Here is a 23,366-nt window from a genome sequence, read left to right on the forward strand (position 1 = left end):
CAACCTAATAACTGAAATGTCACCAAATTTTGGTAAGGAGACTAATTAAGACATGACTACTGAGCACAATAGTCCAAGTGTGGTCTGACCAGTGCTTTATATAATGGCACAACCACGTATCCCTACATGTTAGAGTACTTATCATAGCAGCACTATGATGTGCAGTCTTTGCAGCACTTACAATGTGCCCTCTAAACTTTAGTCTGCTCTCAACCATCACTCCTAAATCTAGAATCTCATCCATTTCCTGCAGTTTGGCACTGTCAGTATAGTACAATCCTACTCCTTTGTCCAAGTCAAAAGTCTATTCAAATCTGCCTGAAGGGAATTAACTTCAGCAGTGCTACTTATAATTCTTCCCAACTTTGTATCAGCAAACAACTAAAGATCCTCAGTCAGTCCACACAATATATCATTTACATATGAGTCCAAGTTAAACAGCAGGGGGCCAAGAACAGAACCCTGGAGTGCACCACTTGTTACCTTCCTTTTTTGAGACACTGCTCCATCATACACAACTTGCTGGTATCATTCAGAGAGAGAGAGAGAGAGAGCAATCTCTGATCCATGTAGCCAGTATACTATCTATTCCCTTCCTCTGAAGCTTATGCACCATACTAATCAGGTGTGTGGTCCAAGTGTGGTAATCTGTCAAACACTTTTGCAAATTCCAAGAATGTCGCCATATATGATTCTTTCTTATCTACAGACTGTCCACTCAGTTAGCCTAGTGGCTATGCACTTTGCAACCATACGCCTGGGGAAGGGGTGTCCTAGGTTTGATTCCCCATCGATGACGTGAGGAGCTTAAGGATCTTTCTCAGCCATAGCCAAGTTAGACGGTCTTGGGTGTTGACAGCAGGGTCCCCCCCCAGTTTATCTGCGGTTTTTCATCCCGCAAGCAGCAAACTGGCCCCGTGAACACACAGGCTACAGTCATAGGATATAGTACTTAATCCCTCATTAGGAGGGCTCAACCAGTCCTAAGGGGGCAGTCGAGGAATGGGGGGAACCCCACACGAGTAAATAAATAAAATCTAAGACACTTGTTACCTTATCATAAAATGAAAGTAAATTGCTAAAACAAGACCTACATTTTACAAATCCATTTACTAAACAGTTTTGTCATTCCACAACTTCAGCAATGACAATGTCTGGACAAGACCATTTTTATGCAAGATAGAGCACTTTACCACATTGCATGACTTGTACAGCAGCTTCTATGGCATCTTTATTATTATTATTATTTGACACCTCCATGGAGTCCAAAGACTCATCGAGGGAGATGTCAAATAATAATAATAATAATAATAATAATAACTACTACTATTTCCACAGATAATCACAAACATCCATGCCAATGGTGGGATTCGAACCTGCAGCCCTTTGACTGGAGAGCATATACGCTTACCACTCGGCCAACCAGGCTGGCTGCCTGGTTGGCTGAGTGGTAAGCATAGGGTTTAGGTCAAATTGGGATTGTCAGAAGAGAGATTTTTGCAGAAGAAAGAGTGATTATTTGCTTCTTTTCATTTGCATGGCCAACTCACTCCCCTGATATTACTCCATGAGATGTTTGGTTTTGGTTGGCCGAGTGATAAAAATGACAGTAGAACTGGCATTACGTAAATAAAACTAACGATTAAACTCAAACCCCTCTCTCTGATTTCTTTATTTGTCAACTAAAAATTCTTGCTTGAAATGCATTAATTTTTCAAGCCCAGCATATAAAAATAAATAGAACTGAAACTGAGAATTATACAGGAATTTCTAGAAAGGAAATAAAGCTGGGTTACAGGGGAATTTCCTCCAACTTTCTCCAAGAAAAACAAATATTTTCATAAATCTGTAATTTAAAATAAATTTTTTCATAAATCTATGAGAGTATTATTGAAAGGAAAAATTGATGTAAAACAATCTGGGTTTAGGTCAAATAAGGATTGTCAGCACCAGATTTTTACTTATAAGAACATGAAGATCTGTTGTGGACAGTTTGATGCTTATTGTCACTCATGATATGTTTAATGGAAGGAATAAACATCTATTAATAATTCATTTAAAAAAACATTTTTTTTTTTATTAAGCCATTATTTTAGTTTGGTCCCCAATGCATCTTCAAAAGCATAAAGATAAGAACATGCATGGTGTAATGCAGAAAAAAGGCAGATAATTAACAGACTGAATGCTAAATAGTGTAATGCTACAGTTCTAATTGGGATCATGGATAGGCACGATAAGGAGATTGGCTGATAGTTTGAGATTTAGATTGTGAAATGTTGTGGAGTGAGATATATACAGATTCCAAAATTAGTCTCACAGTTTTAAATCTGCATCTGTATAACACTGAAGTTTTTTTTTTTTAATTTTTTTCTTGGGGAGTCATATGAAAATATCATGGAAATCGGAAAAACCTAAAAAGAATCATCCCTAATCTCAGCATAGGAAGTTTCAAGTTAGAGATCAGGTTTTTCTCTGGACTTTTTGCAGTGGAAGTGCTGCAAAAATAGTTTTATGTCTCAAACAATGTAAAAAAAAAAATATGGACAGTTAGGTTAAATGAGAAGGTAGAAGGTATCAGAGTGTGTGAGAGAAGTGTAATGACAGACTGAAGCATTCCAAAAACAAGAAAGCATCACCAGAAGTAATCAGAAAATGAATTGAAGTGCTGGCAACGATATTAATTGAAATAAAGTGGAAGAGCTTAGGCAAGAGTTGATGAAAATTAAGAGTGAGGTTATACATATGGATAAGGAAATTGAATGTCTAAAGAAGTAGTTGACTGATGTGAATGAGAAAAAAAGTTAATAGGAAGAAACAAGTATCGAAGAATGCTTGGGTAATGATGTATGGTGATTCAGTCATTAGAAGGAGTTGCAAGTAACAAGTTACATAAGCCATTTTTTTCAGATGGTACATTGAAACAGATATTTGATACTTTCCATGGAGGGAAGGATTGTGCATCAGAATTAGTAGTAGTAGTGGTGGGCACAAATGAATTGGATGGTGAGACAAGGAATGTGGAAAGGATTTAAAGAAGTTGTTGCAGGACTTGAAGGGTTAATAATGTTGTTGGGAAAGTGATTAGTGTGTTGCCCTGACATGTTAATAGTGAGTTGAGAGAGAGAATGCAATGATACTCATTGACAAGATGGCTGAACTGTGTTAGACAAAAGTGTGCAGTTTGTAAAGGTAGTGAATTTGAAAGAAGTTGGGATAGTTTGAAGTTGATGGATTGCATTTGAGTGGGTTTGGCGTTGGTCATTTGGAGCAATTGTTGTTTGTTAAGAGGACACAAAGTGAAGATGAAATTAGTATGGCTAAGTATTAGAGAGAGAGAGAGAAATCAAGAAGCAGTTTGTGAAAGAAGATGGATACAAAGGTGAGAAGTGATTATGGTTGGGCAGAGTGATGCATTGTGTAAAGGTGGGAATGAGAGAGATATATATGAATGGAAATCAAAGTCAATCAGGGAAATGGGGGATTGTTCAGATTGATGAAAAGAGGTGTTCTGTCCAGAGTTCAGTGATGCATTGGCAGGATGGCCTCAAATAGAGTGGAATTGTTATGTTTGTATACTAATGCAAGGGGTATCAGAAATAGAGAGGCCCAGTTTGTAGCATTGATTGAGTCGATATGCCCAAAGATAGTTGGTAAGTAAAATTTGACTGTTTCAGGAGAATATATTGTCACTGAATTGAAATGGTGGATATAGAATTTTTTGAGAGGATAGGAAAGTGAAGGGTGACTGCTATTAAGGAAAGCAGAGGAATTGTGTCCTTTAAGAGCAGAAAACAGTAGTACATTTGAGGATTTTGAAGTTGTTTAGTATGAGGTTGAGATCACTAGAAGAGTGTATCTAATAGGATGTTGTTATTGGCCAGGGAATGTGGGGAGTGCTTATTGTGAAATGTTTAAACAAATTAGTTGGTTATGTAGAAGGCAGACGATACTAATGGCCGATTTTAATTATAGGAATGTCGATTGGAAGGAAGAGATAGGGTAATGAAAACAAAGAGAGTGAATTTGTTGAGTTTCTGAGGGAAAACTGTCTTAAGCAGCATATGATGGAAGTAACATGAAGCTTTGGGTGTTGGATTTGGTGATATCCTCACAAGATGTGGTTGGGAATGAGTTATCAATGCTATCTCTGGTTGGTGAGAATGATAATGTGGTCAAACAGGAAAAGGCTGTTGTCAAGAAAGTAATTATGTGGGATTATAAGGTGGGTGATTATGAGAAACTCTGAAGTCAGCTAATATCAATAGGTTGATGAGTTGTGAGGAAAAGATATTAACAGACATGGGGAAAAAAATGAATTAGATGATGTAGTTCGGTGACAAGCAAATAATGGTAACGTTAGTACATAATATTTGAAAAAGACTAGCAAATAATGATAACATTACTACATAATGTTTGAAAAAGACTAGACACAAAGCACATATTTTTATGTTATATCCTTATTGTTAGCAACATGATGATAGCATCCAAAGTCTGTGCATGCTAAGTTTTTAATTAACAATGACGAATCTGATGTTTTTGTGTTCAGTTTCTGTTGTATGTGATCCATTGTTTTCTTATATGTTGCTTGTATACTTTTCTTTTCCACTTTAAGTAACCAGCATATACTGTAAATGCCTAGTGACAAATAGGATTTACAAAATTCAGGTCTCTATTAATGGTACATGTAGTAAATAGTGAAGTAATATCAAAGCTAAAACCAGCAAAATATTAGCAGATAAATAAATAAATACTTATGCTTATAAATCCTCATGATCAAATTCCTGATATATACCCTCAAGGGGTGTACAGGATATGATAGTACTACATGAAAAATTTACATCATTACTAACTTCCTATCTACAATTTTCCTTCAAATCAATCTGTTACCCTTAACTACAACATTATCAGATCTTATATTTCTCTCTTCTAAGGCACTTTTTACTATATTGTTCCACCTATACCTAGAGGAATTAGATCCACGAATGTGTTAGCAGAGTTAACACATTCCTGGATGCTAACAATGTCAAGTTCTTTCCTAATATCCTCATTTTTAATTGTGATATTGCCATCTGTTCACGCCTCTAATCTTTCTCAGGACTCATATCTGGGGCCTCTAATCTTTGGTCAAGTGTTTTATTTCTAACCCAGCTCTCAAATCCATAAGTTAAAATTGGTTTGAACACTGTCTTGTATGCAGCTAATTTAGTGTTTTGACTAATTTCTGCCTCATTCCATATAAATTTATTTCTAGAATATCTTGCCACCTTCTTGATATTTATTTTCTTATCAAAGTGTTCCCATGACTTTTGTTTAGCTAGTTTTACACAATGTTTAGCTTTTTTACATTTGTCTCTGTATTCTCTAAACACAATCTGACTTAGATGAAAAGCCAAACGGCTATTTTTTTTCTGGCGAAGTTGATCAGTTAATGGGAGAAAAATCCTTGGATACGCTGACAGTTCGTCGGCATGAAACGTTCAGATCGTTGTTTCGCTTACTGGCTGAAAAACAATAAGGGATTTTTCTCCCATTAACTGATTAACTTCGCCAGAAAAAAATAGCCGTTTGGCTTTTCATCTTAGTTATACTATGTTATAATAATATAATATAGTGACACACCTTTCTGGCAATCGTATAGCAAAAGTATGTAAGTTCTTTTCACTTAAACTCTGATATTCTAGGTCTAGCTACTCACTGATGAGACCTCAAAAAAGGTTGAAACCGGTCTGGGTAGTGACCTCTCCTCATAATGTGAAACAGTATTACATCTCCTAAGAGCTGTGTGTTTTACATTATGAGAAAATATCAAGAACAGTGAGGGAGCTTGCTCCACCTTTGCAACGAGTTGCCGTGGTGTGGCACTACCAAGTGGTCACTTATGCTTGGATACGCTGACAGTTCGTCGGCATGAACGTTCAGATTGTAGTTTTCGATCGTTGTTTCGCTTACTGGCTGAAAAACAATAAGGGATTTTTCTCCCATTAACTGACAATCTGACTTATTTGCCAGGAACTTTTGATATGCTTTCTTCTTTTTCTTCACTGCCTCTTTAACTTCCTGTGTCCACCACAGAGTTATGATTTTTCTATCCTTGCAGACAAACTCAGCACATGCTTCTCTGGCTGAATCAATCAGTGTTTTCTTCAGGGCTTGTTCACTGAATTTCCAAGGTTTGGTTCCTGTTCTCAAACTCTTTCATTTTTTCTTGGATAATGTTTGTGTATTTTATTCTACAGTTCAGATCTGAGAGCTGATTAACTTTTATTCGCTTTAAAACTTTCTTATATATTATTATTATTACTATTACGTTACACCTCCAGGGAGTCCAAGGGCTCATCTTGGGAGGACACACTACTCTACCTCACTAAATTCATCTCTTCCTCTCCTCTACTACATATTATTCCAACTACGACACTACTATCATCAATATCATCTGTTGCCCATGTTCTTCTTTTCAATATGAAATTCAATTTTATTCTGCCCAAGACTAAATGGTGATCACTTCCAATTTCAAATCCTCTGTACACTCTGGTGTCCTGCAACAGGGAGAAAATGTCACTATCAACAATAACATAGTCGATGAGACTTTTCTTATTCCTTGCCTCTTCTCTCCATGTGAATTTGTGAACATTTTTATGTTGGCACATTGTGTTAGTCCATGTCCTGAACAGAAATTCGACAGGTATTTGCCATTATAATTAGCTTTGCTCTTTTCTCCAAATTTTCCCAAAATATTTTTGAATGTCTGACAGTCATTTTCTACTCTTCTATTTTGCTTTCTCTAAATCTTTAAAAAATTCCTCCACTTCTACCTTAGTAGAACCTTTTGTGGGACCACAGAAGTGGTCCTACAGAAGGTTCAGCTATGCAAATATTGTTTTTTCTTTCATAGGTTGTCTGAAAATCTGATTCAGACAACCTCTGTTTGTCTTGAACCTAGACTGTTTTTTTTCCCAAGTTTCTCTTTTGCAATTCCTCCCCCCCCCTTCAAGTATACCTGCATAAATCTTACTTGGAATATTCACTATGGAAATTCAGTAATTTGCATATTCAATTTTATTTCCCTTTTTTATTGATAGGCTACTATCAGCTGTACTCCAGTCATTCTGGAATTGGACTCTGTGATCAGTATCTGAATTATACATGTAGCCACTGTAAAACTTTTATACCTCCATATTTGAGTATTTCTGGTTGAATATCATCTGCTCAGCTGCCTTTCAACATATCAAATGTTTGATTGCTTTTGCTACTTGTATCTAAGTAAGTAAAGTAAGTAATATCTAAGTATTGATATGTATTCCTGATTTCACTCAATGTGAATTTTTTCTACCACTGCTCTGTTACTGCTTGATTCATTCAACAGTTTTTTGAAGTAATTATTTCATATATCTAGAACAGTGGGTCTTAACCTTTTTAGTGATCGGCACCCCCTTGAATCTAAAAATAAGTTCTCGCACCCCCTCAAAAAATGAGTTTCTATTTCTTTATTTAGGAAATTAAATGATAATTTATTTATTGCAAGATAATTTATTTATTGAAAAATAAACACATACATTTACATATACATACAATATTGTTTTATACATATACATAAAATATGTTTTTATGTGCAAAAGTGACGAAAATCCCATTTGTGGGATATTCATCACTTTTGAAAGTTGATAAGGTTCTGACTGTGTACACCAGAATTGTTCTAAGTCCAGTTTTTCAAATTCCATTTGAATATGTGCATTGGCTCGTATTTCAATAAGATCGTCTTTTATTAAATAGCTGTCATCCATCGAATCTGGGTCAAAATTTAGAAACTTCCCTTGCACCCCCTGAAAATGCTTTCTCGCACCCCCCCAGATTAAGAACCACTGATCTAGAATATCTGTAGTTTCAGTTTTCATATCACCTTTATCATCTCTGATTCCTTTTACTGTGCTCTTTCCTCCATTTGTAAGCTTTTCAATAGCCCAGAATGTTTTGCACCTTCCTGATATTTATCTTCAATATTCTTACCAGTCTTCCCATGAGTTTTGTTTAGCTGCTTTTTACACATTGCTTTCTGACATTTTTCTCTGTTCTCTCAGAGTAAATGCTGATTTGTTTGTAGAAGGTTTCAGTATTATTTCTTTCTTGATACGTAACACATAGACACAGTTAAAAATATTTATTTAAGATGGATTAATTACAGAGCCTCTGTAGCTCAGTCAGTATAGACAAAGCCCTTTGGTCGAAAAGATCTGGGTTCCTGTCAGTGATGTGAGGAACCTTTATCTGGTCTCTTTCGATGAAAGGTAAGTTAGCCTATCTCATATGGACATAGGTTTTTTTTCATCCCCCAGAACAGGCAAACCAGCCCCGTGAACACACACAGATTACAGTCATGAATATGTCCCAGCCATATGCTGGTCCTGAGCCAGGATAAAATTGGGGGTTGGGGAAAGCAATGGTGAACTACCCTGTAAAAATCTCACCAGGAATACTTTGTGGGCAATGCCTATAAAGTCACCTACAGTCAGAAACGACTAAAAGAGAAAACCAGGCCAGGATCAATTGCAGATATTTCTGTTCATGTATTGTGGATCATCAACAATGTAAATTAGTTTGAAATAAAAAAATTAAAAGACAATGAAGGTATATGTAGGTTGGAATCTCTCTTTATATCTAGTCATGAGACAGCCAGTAAAAAACTATTAGGATCATTTGAAGTGTGTGTGTGTGTGTGTGTGTGTGTACATGTGATTATAAAAAAAAATTGTTATTGAAATATGTATTTGAAACATTTGTAATTGATCCCTCTTAATTAAATATTTTTAACTGTCAATGTGTTACTTATTAAGAATGAATAACACACAGTTATCTGTTGATAAACGTAATATGCTTTCTTCTTTTCATTGACTGCCTCTTTAACTTCCTGAGTCCTCTATGAAGCTATGATTTTTCTCTCCATGCAGAAATTGTTCAAAGTTTTCTTTGTATTTTGCCAGTTAGTCTTCATCCTACAAATTTAAAAATAGCAAATGATTTTGGACAGTATAGAATGCTACTTCAGTGTTGAGTCCTAAAAGTCTTGGCAATATGCTCAAATATGCCTTAAATGTAAGAGATGATCATATAGTCGACTTCTTCAGCAGTTGAAGGATTAGGAAAGCCTTGTATTTTTTATCGTTTTATTTGCCACATAATTGTCTTCTTATCAAATCACCTTCTTTATGGCCTTCCTGCAGCCATTTGTGACTAGATTGCCTGTTTCCCTTTGCATGCCATTGTGAATGGCTTCCTCTCATTAGATTTTGATTTCTTTATCAGAGCTAGAGTACCCCAAGATTCTATATGCTCACTCATGCTCTTCCTTCTGCACATCAGTGATCCTCTACTTTCAAATCTTTGTTGATCACAGTACTTTTCATTTGAGAAACCGTGTAGCATTCTAATATTGCTGTGCTGCAGGAAATGGATGAGATTTGAGAGTGATGATTGAAAGTACACTGAAGTTTAGAGGGCATGTTGCAAGTGTTGCAAAGACTTAACTTCAGTGTACTTTCAACCATCACTCTCAAATCTTCACAACCATATGCTTGGGGAAGGAGTGTCCTAGGTTCGATTCCTGTTGACGACATGAGGAGCTTAAGGATCTTCCTCAGCCATAGCCAAGTTAGCTGGTCTTGGGCGTGGACAGCAGGGTTTTTCCCCCAGTTTATCTGGAGTTTTTCATCCCACAAGCAGTCAAACCAGCCCTGTGAACACACATGGATACTGTCAGGAATACTTAAGACAATCCCTCCAGCCATAGGTCTGAATTGTCAGCTGTGCTGGTCCCGAGCCCGGATAAAAATAGGGGGGGAATTGAGGTGGTGCCATACCTCCTCGTAAAAAGGACTCACGGCCATTGAATCACCATACAAAATGAATGAATGAATAGTGCTGCTGTGATAAGAAGTACTTTAACATGTAGGGATGAGGAGGTGGTTGTGCCACTGTATAAAGCACTTATACCACACTTATACTATTGTGCTCAGATTTGATCACCTTGTTTTCACTGTGATGTGGAAACATTGGAGAGGGGTCCAGAGAAGAGTGATTAAGACAGTATCAGGACTATTGAAGAAATGTGGATTGCAGAGTTTGGTGGATAGGAGGAAAAGATATGATATGATAGAGACATTTAAGTTAGTGAAGGGATTTTATCAGATTAATCCAAAGAAGATTGTAAAAAGAGTCAAAGAGGGGAGGAACCAGATGCCATCTCTGGAAGTTATGCAAGAATGTGGTGAAGAGGGCCATGAGGAGTAGATTTTTTTAGATGGAGAATTGTCAGTGAATGGAATGCATTACATTACCAGAATATGTTGTTAATGCAAGGAGTGTTAAGAATTTTAAGATTCAGTATGAATAAATATGTTGTCAGTTGATTGAACCTCCCATGATGAGTCTGCCGGCTTCATAGAGTCAAAACGTAGTCCTGTCTTATTATAAAGAAAGGTCTTACTTCACTCCCTCTAACTTTTGATATGGTGTGATTTCCAGTCAAGATCAGTTTTTATTCTTGGACTAACTTGCAAATCTAGCTTATCCTTACATAAATCTATACATCCATAGCCTCCTCTGCTTCTGGCTTTCAGAAACTTGACATTCGTTTTGTTCAAAATGCTACTTTTCTTTGTTGCTCAACTCCTAACACAGTTCTATATAAATCCCCAGTCCAACCAAGGATAGAATATTTGGTTGGACTGGGGATTTATATAGAACTGTGTTATATAGAAATGGGGCTATTATTCAGGACATGGAGGCCTGAATAATAATAATAATAATCATCATCCCAACTTATGTTGGGATGATTATTATGGAGGCCTGAATAATAATAATAATAATCATCCCAACTTATGTTGGGATGATTATTATTCAGGCCTCCATGGAGTCAAAAGACTCTCGTGGGAGGTCCTTCCTAAGAACAAAAGTCTATCAAGATTCATCGAGGGGAGGTCTCCCCCCCCCCCCAAGAAACACAAAGTCTATCATACTCATTGACCGTACTCGCTCTCACCACTCCATCAGGCAATGCATTCCACAGTTCAACCACCCTCCACACAAAGAAACCACTCCTTACCCTCCTGCTCACAGTTTCCTTTCGTAACTTCCAGGGATGGCCTCTTGTCATCACTCCTTCCTGCTGTTCAACCAAGCAAAAGAACTCCCCAGTGTCAACCCTGTAACCACCTCTCAACAGTTTAAAAGTCTCAATCATATCACCTCTCCTTCTATCCACCAAACTATGTAGTCCACATTCCCTCAGCCGATCCTCATAACCAAAATTGTACAGTCCTGAAACCATCTTTGTCATCCATCTTTGTACCCTTTCCACAGTTAATTTATCCCCTTCAAATCCTGGGGACCAAATCTGAGAACAATAGTCTAGGTGTGGTCTGATCAGAGACTTATACAACGGAATGATAACCCTTTTATCTCTGCAGGTCAGTGTCCTTCTCATAATTCAGCAATCCTCTGTGTTACCTTCACCACCCTTTCAATATGTCCCCTAAATTTCAGGTTTCTATCAATCATCAACCCCAGATATCTTGTCTCCCCTACTTCCCATAGAGAATCCTTCCCTAATAATCCTTCCCAGCTTTGCATCATCCGCAAACAACTGAATATCCCCTTGCAATCCACTGGCAATGTCATTGATATAAAGGTTAACAATATAAGTGCTAGTACTGAGCCCTGTGGAACCCCACTTTTAACCCTCTGCTTCCTTGAAACTGCTCCATACACAACTCTCTGATAGCTATCAGGCAGCCAATCCTGAATCCAGTTGACCAATCTGACATCCAGACCCATGTGCTGCAACTTAAATATCAGCTTATCATGTGGCACCCTGTCAAATGCCTTCGCTAAGTCTAAGAAAATTGCAGTATATACCTTTCCCTCATCTAATGTTCTTGTAACTTTATTATAAAAGGCTAGCATATTGCTAAAACAAGAGCGCCCTTTCACAAATCCATGTTGACCCTCACAGATAACATTACCCTCATCTGCCCAATGCTGTATACGGTCCCTCACTATTTTCTCCACGATCTTAACAACTACTGATGACACACAGACTGGCCTATAATTAGACACTTCCAGTCTGTTACCACCCTTATGCAATGGCACTATCTTACCTTCCTTCCATTCCCTGGGCACCTTTGCCAAAGCCAGACTTTCATTGAAAAGCCAGGTTAAAGGCACTGTCAGTTCCCTAGCACATTCTCTCAAAACTCGTGGTGAAATACCATCCAGTCCCTAAGCTTTACTGACATCCACGGTACTCAGTATCTGAAACACACTCTCCTCCTGTACCTCTAAACCTCGAACCAGCCCTATCCCTCTAGCATTAAAACTGACTCCTCCAGGATGAAATACTCCAATAAAGTGTTCATTGAACAATTCCACTATGTCCTCTGCATCAGTTACTCTATTCCCATTTTTATCCCACAATATCATTCTTCCACAGTCATTTCTCCTCCTACTGGCCACATAGCTATAAAATTCCCTAAGATTTTCTTTGGATCTTAGGGCCAATCCCCTTTCATATTCCAGTTTTGCTTTCCTTACCACACTAGTCACTCTTCTGGCCTGTGTCTTATATTCTTCATGCATCTTCTCTTCACTTGTCTCCTTATATCTCTTCCATAGCCTCTTTTTCGCATGCAATTCCTGTTTAATATTGTTTGTCATCCACTTTACTCCAAATTGTGTCCTCTTCTTCACTCGTGGTGTACAACTTACCATTGCTGCTAACAAATATTCTTTCACAATTTCCCATGCACTAATGATATCCCAGCCTTCCAATTCCTCCCTCAATGAAACTTCCAGAAGTTGACTTCTAAGACTATTATAATCACCTGCTTTATAATTCCACATAAGTTCCCGTCTCTTTGATACTCCTGCATGTCTATTCATTTTCCAAGTCAAAAACCATATGGTCACTCTCTCCAACTGGTGGGAGAGATGTCATCTCAGTTATTATTAGTTCTTCTGATGCTATAACCAAATCCAAAACTCTTGAACCTCTTGTTCCCTCTGTTACATGTTGCCTAAGACATTTGTCCCTCAAGAATTCTAGAAATTCCATTCCCTTATTGCTACATGCATCTTCCTCTCCCCAATTTATACTGCTGTAGTTAAAATCTCTCATAACAATCATTTTTCTTGCACTTGCCACACTGAACTGTCTCAACATCTCCTGGTCCCCACCCTCTGTGCTCCTGGGTCTGTAGCAACACCCCACTAAATATCCTGTCTTGCCTACCTCACACCATATGCTCTCAAAATCATTTGTCTCCCTTCCTTCCAAAGCCTCCACTCTTAGAGGACATAGGTCATCACTTATCATAAGCAGTACCCCACCACCACGCTTTCCCCTCCTATCCTGACGAAAAATGCTGTACCCAACGACTTCTATTCCTGTTATTATATCCCCTTCTGTCAACCACATCTCAGTGATCTCAATAACTTTTGGCCAGGCTGATGCTATCTGTGCCACCAATTCCTCTCCCTTATTCCGGATACTCCTGGCATTAGTATAAAGCATATAAATGCCATTGTTTCTATACCCAGCATTATCCCTTCTAGACTCCACTGAGCTCAGTGTTACCTGATGTCGTCTCCCTTCTCCCAAGTATCCATTTCCACAAGAGGCCACCCCTGCTATCATCCTCTCTGGGACACACTGACTCGTTCAGAACAGCAATCTCTCCAGATGCCTACGTCCTTCCTCATTCAAATGTAAGCAGTCTCTCGCATACAATTCCTCCCTTTCCTCAAACACACTCCAAGCATTCACATATACCAGTCCTCTCTTGTCATACATTCTCGCTATAATGCCATTCAATATCACTGCTCTTCTACTCAGCTTATCATTACCATACCTAGGCAACATGCACATTATTTTTCCTCTCTCTGTCTTCTTCCATACAGCCTCAAGCAAAAATCTCATATCTCTCGCTGCCCAACTTACATTACCACTCAAGTCATTTGTTCCTACCATCACAATCATCTCATCCACCCTTTCATCTCTCTTAATTGCCATAGCCACCCTTTCTATTGTTCCTCCTGGCAAACACTCCTCACGCATTCTCTCTTGAACACCACGGATCATTGAGTTTTGTACATTATACCTCTTACCATTCCCTCTCTCCTATTGTTTCCATTCTTTCCTCTTCTTTCATTCCCATAGGGCTCTCTCATTCCCTCTCCTCTACTGCTATTCTCTCTTATAGCATTTCCATACCTCTCTCTCCTACTGTTTCCATTCTCTCCTCTTCTAGCATACATCTCTCTCATTCCCTCTCTCCTACTGTTTCCATTTTCCTCCGCTGCTAGCACCTCCATATCCCTCTCTCATTCCGTCTCTCCTACTGTTTCCATCGTCTCGTCTTCTAGCATTCCCATACCTCTCTCTCATTCCATCTCTCCTCTTGTTTCCATTCTCTCCTCTTCTAGCACTGCCATATCTCTTTCTCATTCCATCTCTCCTACTATTTCCATCCTCTCGTCTGCTAGCATTCCCATACCTCTCTCTCATTCCCTCTCTTCTACTGTTTCCATTCTCTCCTCTTCTAGCACCCCCATACCTCTCACTCATTCCCTCTCTTCTACTGTTTCCTTTCTCTCCTCTTCTAACACTTCCAGAATTCTCTCTCTCTCTCCCCTACTCTGATTTGGCTTGCATTTATCTCTTCCATTCTCCTAATCTTATCTTTCCTACTTCTGCTCTCATTCACAAGACATTCCACCTCCTCTTTCAGCTCATCTATCTCCCTCTGCAGGTCAGTCACTCTTAATCTAAATTCATTCTCCCAAACAAAACCATCTCCTAAACTTTCACAGTCACTCACTCCTTCCACACTATCAACTATTATTTTCTCATTCATATCTATATTTTTTTCATTCTCTCCTATCACACTACCTGTCTTCCTACATTCATTCCTCGTTCCTGGAGCAACAAGGATGGTGGACCCAAAACTTCCCTAAGAATTCTTGATTGTATACAGAAGAGGGTATTCTGCTGAATAGGTTGCTCCCCTCTCACAGGCTCCCTGTGGTACTTTCTCATAGACACTGTTCTGTATCATATCCTTTTTATAGGTACTTTGATGAGCATTGCTTCACTGATTTGGACGCTCTCATTCTGTTGCTTTCTTATAATCATGTAAAGACAGGAATAGCCACTAAACTCCAAATATATTATTATTATTTCATGACACCTCCAAGGAGTCTGAAGACTCATCGAGGCAAACTGACTTCTCACCTTTTCAACTGAAAAAAAGAATATTCATGGTGAATGTTGAAAAGATAATGTTGATCAAAATTCTCCATTAAGTAGTTGGTATAGATTATTTTCTGTCAGCTGAAATTAGAATGAATTGCAAATTCAAATAGTTTGAGTATTGGCTGGGGAATCTTGCCAAAGCAATTCTACTGTAACCTCTTTTTAAGTAAGTGTTTTTTATTACTATTGATTGATATTCATTAGTGAGATTGTCTTACTCTGAGGATATCCCACAGCGGGGCAAAACAAGTGGACAGTGCTTTCTGAATTCACTCTGCCTTGCATTACCAATGGAAGTGAGACCCATGATAATACTGAGAGATTTTCTGATGGCTGAAATCATATTTCTATACATATTTCAAAATGGCATATTTCTGTATTGTTATCATTTTATGAATTTCAGATTGCCATAGCATGTGGTTATAAAATCTGTTTTTAACCATAGCATATGCAAAGCAAGTTTGTACATGAAATATCTTCACAGTTATCCAAATTACTTGTATATAGAGGGTACTGCCTTGATATCAAGTTGTTTTGCATCTCATAATACACAACACACTAGTTTTAGAGGTCTAGCTCCTTGTGATGAGAAGTCAGTATAATGCACTCTCCCACAAAGGGAGACCGTACAGGATACAAAGACCAATTTGATGTTGAATGACCTGCTTTCTATATACAACTACACTGTGCTATTGAAGACTATGCTATTTTTGTATAGAATAGGATATGGGTATCCTACAAATGCATTGGTAAATCACTTCAGTGAGTACATGACTAGTAATCATTATGAATGATTTTAATCATGAAGATGCAGAAAAGGATAGAAGAAATACTACACAAAAATATTATTGAGCTACTGAGAGACGCTTGCAGTAATCGCTCAGCTATTAATCATCTTCGGAAATATATTTGCTGGTTTGACTCACAGAAATTACAGTTAGCTGAAATACAGTTGTTAGATGATATGCTAACCCATTAAATGATGATTTAAATGAGGATTTGATAATATATTTGAATGTCAAATAATTGAGTAATTGCTTTATCTTAGATAGTACTTAACAGTGAGCATCCAAGATCTGAGTGTATTAGACCTAGTGATAGCATCAGAGGATTTGTCAATAATATGCCACCTTGCTGGCAGTTAAAGAGAGTGGTTAGGCATGTAGAAGTTTTGGTTATAGACTATATATTACAACTATAGAGCAAGAAATAAATTTTAAAGGCATCTTGAAGTATGCTATTGTACCACAGAATGCAAACAATGCATGCAAACCTGTTAAGAGGGGGTTCTTTACTATTTTGCATGCAGTACTCAGTAGGTATTTGATGAAAGAAGCATTATCTGAGTAAATTCCTAGAATCATAACAATAAATCTGATGTGGGGTTAATGGATGAATAAATTCATCAAGTAAGAGCTGAGAACTATCAGGAGAAAGAAATTGAACAGGAGCAATGGTGTTACAAAGCAATATAGAAGAGGTTCTTTACTTATGAGAAATGAGACAAGCAGGTCAAGAAAATCCTAGAAAATTCCATCAGTATGTAGTGCATTAAAGGAAGAATTATTATGAATAATAGTCAGATGGAGGTGGATCCAAGGAGAGAGTGAGAGAGAATAAGTATCTGATGCTGTTGTGGACAATGATGGAAATACAAAGGATACTACAAAATCTTGGTGCATATGCAGCAGTGGGATTGGTTGGGAATTGCACTTGTTTGAGTGAACAGGTAATGCCTTTAATATGGTTGATTCTTTTAGGTCTCCAGTGAAGGAGTGGAAAGAGGACAAGATAGTTTTATTGTGAAAAGGTGGTGCTGGTCTTGGAAAAGCTGGTTAGGTTATATACAGTAACTGATAGTTTGTGATTTAATACTTTATGATGGAACAGTAGGCATAAGGAGTTCTTTCTTCATAACCTGCCTTTTTTTTTTTTTTTAGAATTGAGTTGGAAAAGGGAAATGGATATTATATTATTGGGCTTCACAAAGACATTTCACAGAATACCACATGGAGGATTATTGAATAATTACAATGCATACTTTGGGATGCATAGATGGATAAATGAAAATGGATGCTGGTTTGATGCTAAATGCAGTAATAGTAGTCGTGCACTTTTTTTCTCGTGGCCTCCACTAAGATAGACCTGCAGGAACTCCTTGACTGGGCAGTTGATTTCTTTCATGTTAGAGATCTTACCATAAATGTAGAGAAGTCCTGCTCATTAGCACTTGTCCCTTCGGGGCGTGGCAAGAAGCTAAAGGTCGAAAATTTTGAGTTTTTTTCTGCACAATAGGCCATTGCCTTACTGTCCTGGAGGAATGGAGATACCTTGGCATCTTCTTTACACCAAAAGAACAGTCTTCTATTCTCTTCTCTTTAGAAAATGCTTTTGTCATCTTTAAGAAAAGTTCCTCTCAAACCCCAGCAAAGGCTTTTCCTCCTTTCAAATTATTTATTGTCTAGGTACTATCAGTACTATCATAATTTGATACTTGGGTATACCTATGTCTCAATACTGTCCTGTATGGATAGGGCTATTCTCTGCCATTCGTTCATGGCTTAGGCTTCCTAAATTTAGATACTCCTGTTGCCTATTTTCATGCCACAAGGATGGTATATTTGGTATCCCTTCCGTCTGCTAGTTTATCCCATGCCTCCGTTATAATAGAATTAAGAAATTAGAAATATCCACTTCTCAAATTTGCAGAAATGCATTTCATTGTCCTGTTATCCAGGAAGACCTTTGGCATACTATAGGGTGGACCAAATATCAAGGTCAACTGATAGAGACTGCAACGGCAGAGCAAAAGAAATGGGCTACTCAGCTATATAACTCTGTTGATGGTGCATCACTTTATGAATCTAATCTACTGCTTCCCCAGTGGGTACGGGAAGGTACTAGACTCCTACCTCATCACAAATTATTGACTTAATCGAGGCTAGGATTAGTGCCCTGCCCACGAGGGCCTGCACAACCTGTGGCCACAGAGGTGACGTAAGTTGTTAGGCAGGTTGTCGCTACACTGAAACCCTTTCTCATATTTCCCAATGATGATTTTGAACTCATGGTATTCGGGTGAAGTGGCATGATGCCGTGGTGTCCATATTAAATAACTGGTTGAAAAACAAAGGTTGAGAGACTGTGGTTCAACTGCACTATTAGAAAGCTCGATTTAATTGCAAAGATGGATGAAAGAATTTGGTTTATTGATGCACAGACAGTGGGTACTGGGTGCCCACTTGTTATTCATCATAGCAACAAGGTCTCGTATTATGGGCAGAATATAGATCTTGCTTGATAGATTGAAGAGGAGTTTGGGGCAGCTCCTCATTTCACTAGTGTTTCCACCTCCATTGATGGTGTATCGTGCAATGAGAGTTACGAAGACTTGACTTCTGTAGGCATTACTTTGGCAGACATTAAAATCTTGTTGCTTAGAGTTTTGCAGGGCACACTGGTGGCTTGGCATCATCACCAAAAAATGATTTCTAGAATACCTCGTACCTGCGTGGATAGATCTTGATGTATTTTGGTTTTGGCCTTATTGGGACAAAGGCATCAGCCTATGCTCTGGTAGACCATAATATATAGTACTGCATTTCAGTGCGAAGATTTTTAAAATAAAATAAATTGAAGAGATTCTAGAGAATTACATTGATGGGATCTTACTGTTAAAAAATCTGATGAGGATAAGGATCTGCGAGTGTTGATGAACAGGAAGTAAAGTTCAGAACCATGTTTTGAAATTAGCGATGGATTTTTTCTTTTTTTTTATATATTACTCTCAAACATGAGATGCAGTGGAGCCTATAGCAGATAAATGCAGTGTGTAGACGAAGGTTACAGAAAGAATCATTATGATTCTGTATAGAACAATGGCCTTTAAAGGTAAAGAAGTTTTGGCTCTTTATGAAGTGTGATACATTTTCAGCAGGATGCACCGTGATGATTCATGATCATGAGCAGGATAATGGTGATTATTATTACTATTACATCATCGTGGGAGGTTCATTCAACATATTTATCATATAGAATCTAAAAATCCTTAACACTCCAATGCATTCCATTCACTGACAATTTTCCATGTAAAAAATCTACTCCTCACATCACTGTTCACCACACTTTTACATAACTTCCAGGGATGCCCTCTGGTTCTTCCCCTCTCATCTTCTACTCTTTTTATAATATGATAAAATCCTCTCACTAACTTAAATGCCTCTATCATGTCACTTCTTTTCCTCCTATCCACCAAACTCTGCAACCCATATTTCTTCAATTTATCTCCATAGCCAGCATTTAAAAGTCCCGAAATTGTCTTAGCCTTGCCTTTGGACCCTCTCCAATGTTTCTACATCACACTGAAAACCAGGTGACCAGATTTGAGCAGAATAGTCCAAGTGTGGTGTGACTAGTGCCTTATGCAGTGGAACAATCACTTCCTTATCCCTAGATATCAGCACTATGATGTGCAGCCTTTGCAACACAGCGATATGCCATCTAAACTTCAGTCTACTGATCAACTACCATTCCCAAATCTATAATGTCATCCACTTCCTGCAGTATGGCACCATTGATAATGTACACAGCCTTATATTTCTGCACTCTAAAATGCAACACCTTGCACTTATTGATATTAAAACTTCAACCCCACTCTTTTGTCCAAGTAAAAAGTGTATTCAAATCTTCCTGAAGGGAATTAACATCAGCAGTGCTACTTATAATTCTTCCCAGCTTTGCATCACCAGCAAACAAGTGAAGATCCCCAGTCAGTTTACATGATATTATTATTATTACGGGCGACTCCAGGGAGTCCTTAGACTCATTGAGGATGGCCCTAAATATCATGTCCACACAACTATTCGGCATTCTCACAGTATCTATCATACCTTGCCTTGAACTCATTCACTGTCATAGAACCCACAACAGACTCTGGCAGCTTATTCCACTCATTTACCACTCTAAAAGTAAAGAACCCAGCTCTAACATCCTTGCTAACCACACTCTCGTCCAGCTTCCATAGATGTCCCCTAGTTCTCCCACCACCAGTCCTGATCTCAAAAATATCCTCTGAATTAATCCTATAGAAACTCTTCAGCAATTTGAATGCCTCAATCATATCTCCCCTTTTCCACCTATCAACCAATTTCTGCAACCCACAAATCTTCATCCTGTTCTCATAAGGTTCATTCCATAGACCTGCTATCATCTTGGTCACTTGCCTCTGGATCCTCGCAACCTTCTCCCCATCAAGAAGAAACCCTGGCACCCATATCTGGGCACAGTAGTCAAGATGTGGTCTTATCAAGGCTCGGTACAGAGGAACAATAACTTTCTTGTCTCTGCTCGTCAAAGTATTTTTCAATAACCAAGTGATTTAATGAGCTGATTTAGCCACTTTTGCAATGTGTCCCCTAAACTTCATTTCCCCATCCACCAACACTTCCAAGTCCCTGGCCTCATCATTCTCCTGGAGTACAGTTCCACCAATATGGTATACTGCTGCTAATTTTTTCACCCCAAAATGCATAACCTTACATTTTGTCACATTAAATTGACATCCATTCTCTTTAGCCCAGAACTCCAATCTATCCAAATCTTCCTGCAAGATTTTAACATCTTCTGCATTCATTGCCCTACCCAACTTTGCACATCATCAGCAAATAAATAAACTGTTCCTCTTAGATCCTTCCCTATATCGTTAATGAACAAATTAAACAGCAGTGGTCCAAGAACCTGCAGGACACCACTAGTCACAGGCCGTCTTTTGGACTCTACTCCTGAATAAACTACTCTCTGATATCTCTCCATCAACCATCCACCTATCCATCTCACCAACCCTATATCCATTCCCATATGTTGCAGTTTATGGATTAGAATTCCATGTGGTATCCTGTCAGAGGCCTTAGCCAGGTCCAGCATTATCACTGTAAACCCATTACCCTTATCCAGTTCATTCGTCACTGTGTTATAAAACTTGAGCAAGTTACTGAGGCATGATCTACCCTTCACAAGGCCATGCTGTCCCCCCCTTACAGTATCTCATTTTCATCAATCCATTCCTGTATTTTCCCCTTGACTACTCTCTCCAAGATCTTGACAACGACTCCTGATATGCTGATCGGTTGGTAATTTGCAACAGTAGTCTTGGATCCTCCTTTATGCAGTGGAACTATTTTCCCTTCTTTCCACACCTTCGGGACTAAACCAGACCAAGACTCAGATTAAACAACATGGTCAAGGGCACTGATAATTCTTTAGACGCTTCACGTAACACCTGTGCCGGTATACCATCCAATCCCACAGATGTGTTCACATTAAGGTTCTGTAATAGACTATTCAACTCCACTTCATTCATTACAATTCCCATATAAACTAATGGTTCCTTCATTCTTTCAATGTCACCACCTGGATGATATACTCTTGCAAAGTGCTCACTCAGTAATTCCACTATATCGACTGATTCAGTGACCTCCTTGCCATCGGCATTCCTTAAAATCATTCCAACGTGTACAGTTTTTTTTTTTTTTTTTGCTTGCAGCATATTGAAAGAACTGTTTGGGATTCTCTTTACCTTGCATAGCTAATTTCCTTTCATAATCCGCTTTTGCTTTTCTTACCACACTCGTTACCCTTCTGGCTTGCGCTTTATATCATTCGTGTGCCTGCAGGTCACCTTTCTCTTTAAATTCCCTCCACAGTTGTTTCTTTTTTTGCAGCTCAAGCTTAATGGTGTTATTCATCAATTTAACCCCTACTTGTTTTACTATTTGGACCCTAGGTATACAATCAGCCATAACCTCCTGTAAATGCTCCTTGACCACTTCCCATGCTCTATCGACATCCAGCCCTTGCAGTTTTACATGCCATGGCACTGAACCAGCAATCTGCTAAGCTTGTCATACTTGCCAGCACGGTAATTCCACCCTATACCCTGTCTTAATCGAAAATTCCACACCTTTAGCCACCTCCCAGGTCAAGACCTTATGATCACTTTCACCAATAGGTGGCAACATGGTCATATTCATTACAGTCAAATTCTCAGATGCTATTACCAAAGGTCAAGCACTCTCAAACTCCCAGTATTTTCAATTACATGCCGTCTCAGATAATTATCCCTTAATAATTGATTAAGGGATAATCCTTCCTCACATGTGTCCTCTCCTCCCCCTCCTTCCACTCATTTCATCAATTTGTTTATGCATACTATCTCCACCATCTATTCCATCACCTGGTCTATAGCAGCACCCAACTGTATATTTTGTTCTGCCAATCTCAATCTCACACTAAATAGCCTCAAATGAGCTCTTTTCACTATCCTATAATACAACTTCAATTCTCCTTGGCTGCAGTTCATCAGCTATCATCAATAACACCCCTCCCCCCATTTTATTCTCTCTGTCCCTCCTAAACACACTATAACCTACACATTCTATCCCACTAAGTGTAACATCTTCCGGCAGCCATGTTTCACTAATGCCAATAACCTGTGGCCAGGAAGAGCCAACCAAGGCCAAAAATTCTTCATTCTCGTTCCTAATAATCCTGGCATTAGTATACATGAAATGCAGAGGTCCCTTTGTCCCACCCCTATCTTGATGCATTATTCTAACTATCCCATTCCGATTACTTGTCCTTAGTACTGGCTCGGGTACATTATATACATTCTTGCACTCAACTGTCTCACTGATGTCTGCATATCCACCCCCCCCTCCTTGGTAGTTCTAGTTTCCCTGGTTCTGCACATCCATTTTCACTTCATTCAGCAACACTTTTTCTTCATTCTCGTTCCTAATACTCCTGGCATTAGTATATATGAAATGCAGAGGTCCCTTTGTCCCACCCCTATCTTGATGCGTTATTCTAACTATCCCATTCCGATTACTTGTCCTTAGTACTGGCTCGGGTACATTATATACATTCTTACACTCAACTGTCTCACTGATGTCTGCATATCCACTCTCCCCCCCCTCCTTGGTAGTTCTAGTTCCCCTGGTTCTGCACATCCATTTTCACTTCATTCAGCAACACTTTTTCCAGTCTCCGCACACCAAATCCATTCAAA

General features: G+C 38.5%; 1 protein-coding gene across 5 annotated transcripts in view; it reads left to right on the forward strand.

Annotated features, from left to right (window-relative positions):
- The window catches only part of Mtmr6 (Myotubularin related protein 6), a 401,631-nt gene that overhangs the window by 8,461 nt on the left and 369,804 nt on the right, over window positions 1-23,366 (forward strand). The window contains exon 1 of one of the 5 annotated variants that reach the window (XM_090393273.1): window positions 7,223-7,260. The exons of the other annotated variants lie outside the window; for them this stretch is intronic. The gene's annotated coding sequence lies outside the window, so the exon portion shown is untranslated. Of the gene's footprint in view, window positions 1-7,222; window positions 7,261-23,366 lie in introns of those variants that run through there. 5 annotated transcript variants of the gene reach the window in all.

Source organism: Typopeltis vanoorti, chromosome 5 (genome assembly GCF_054136105.1).
Source record: "Typopeltis vanoorti isolate ZY-2024b chromosome 5, IOZ_Tvanoo_1.0, whole genome shotgun sequence".
In the NCBI taxonomy this organism is placed as follows: Eukaryota; Metazoa; Arthropoda; class Arachnida; order Uropygi; family Thelyphonidae; genus Typopeltis; species Typopeltis vanoorti.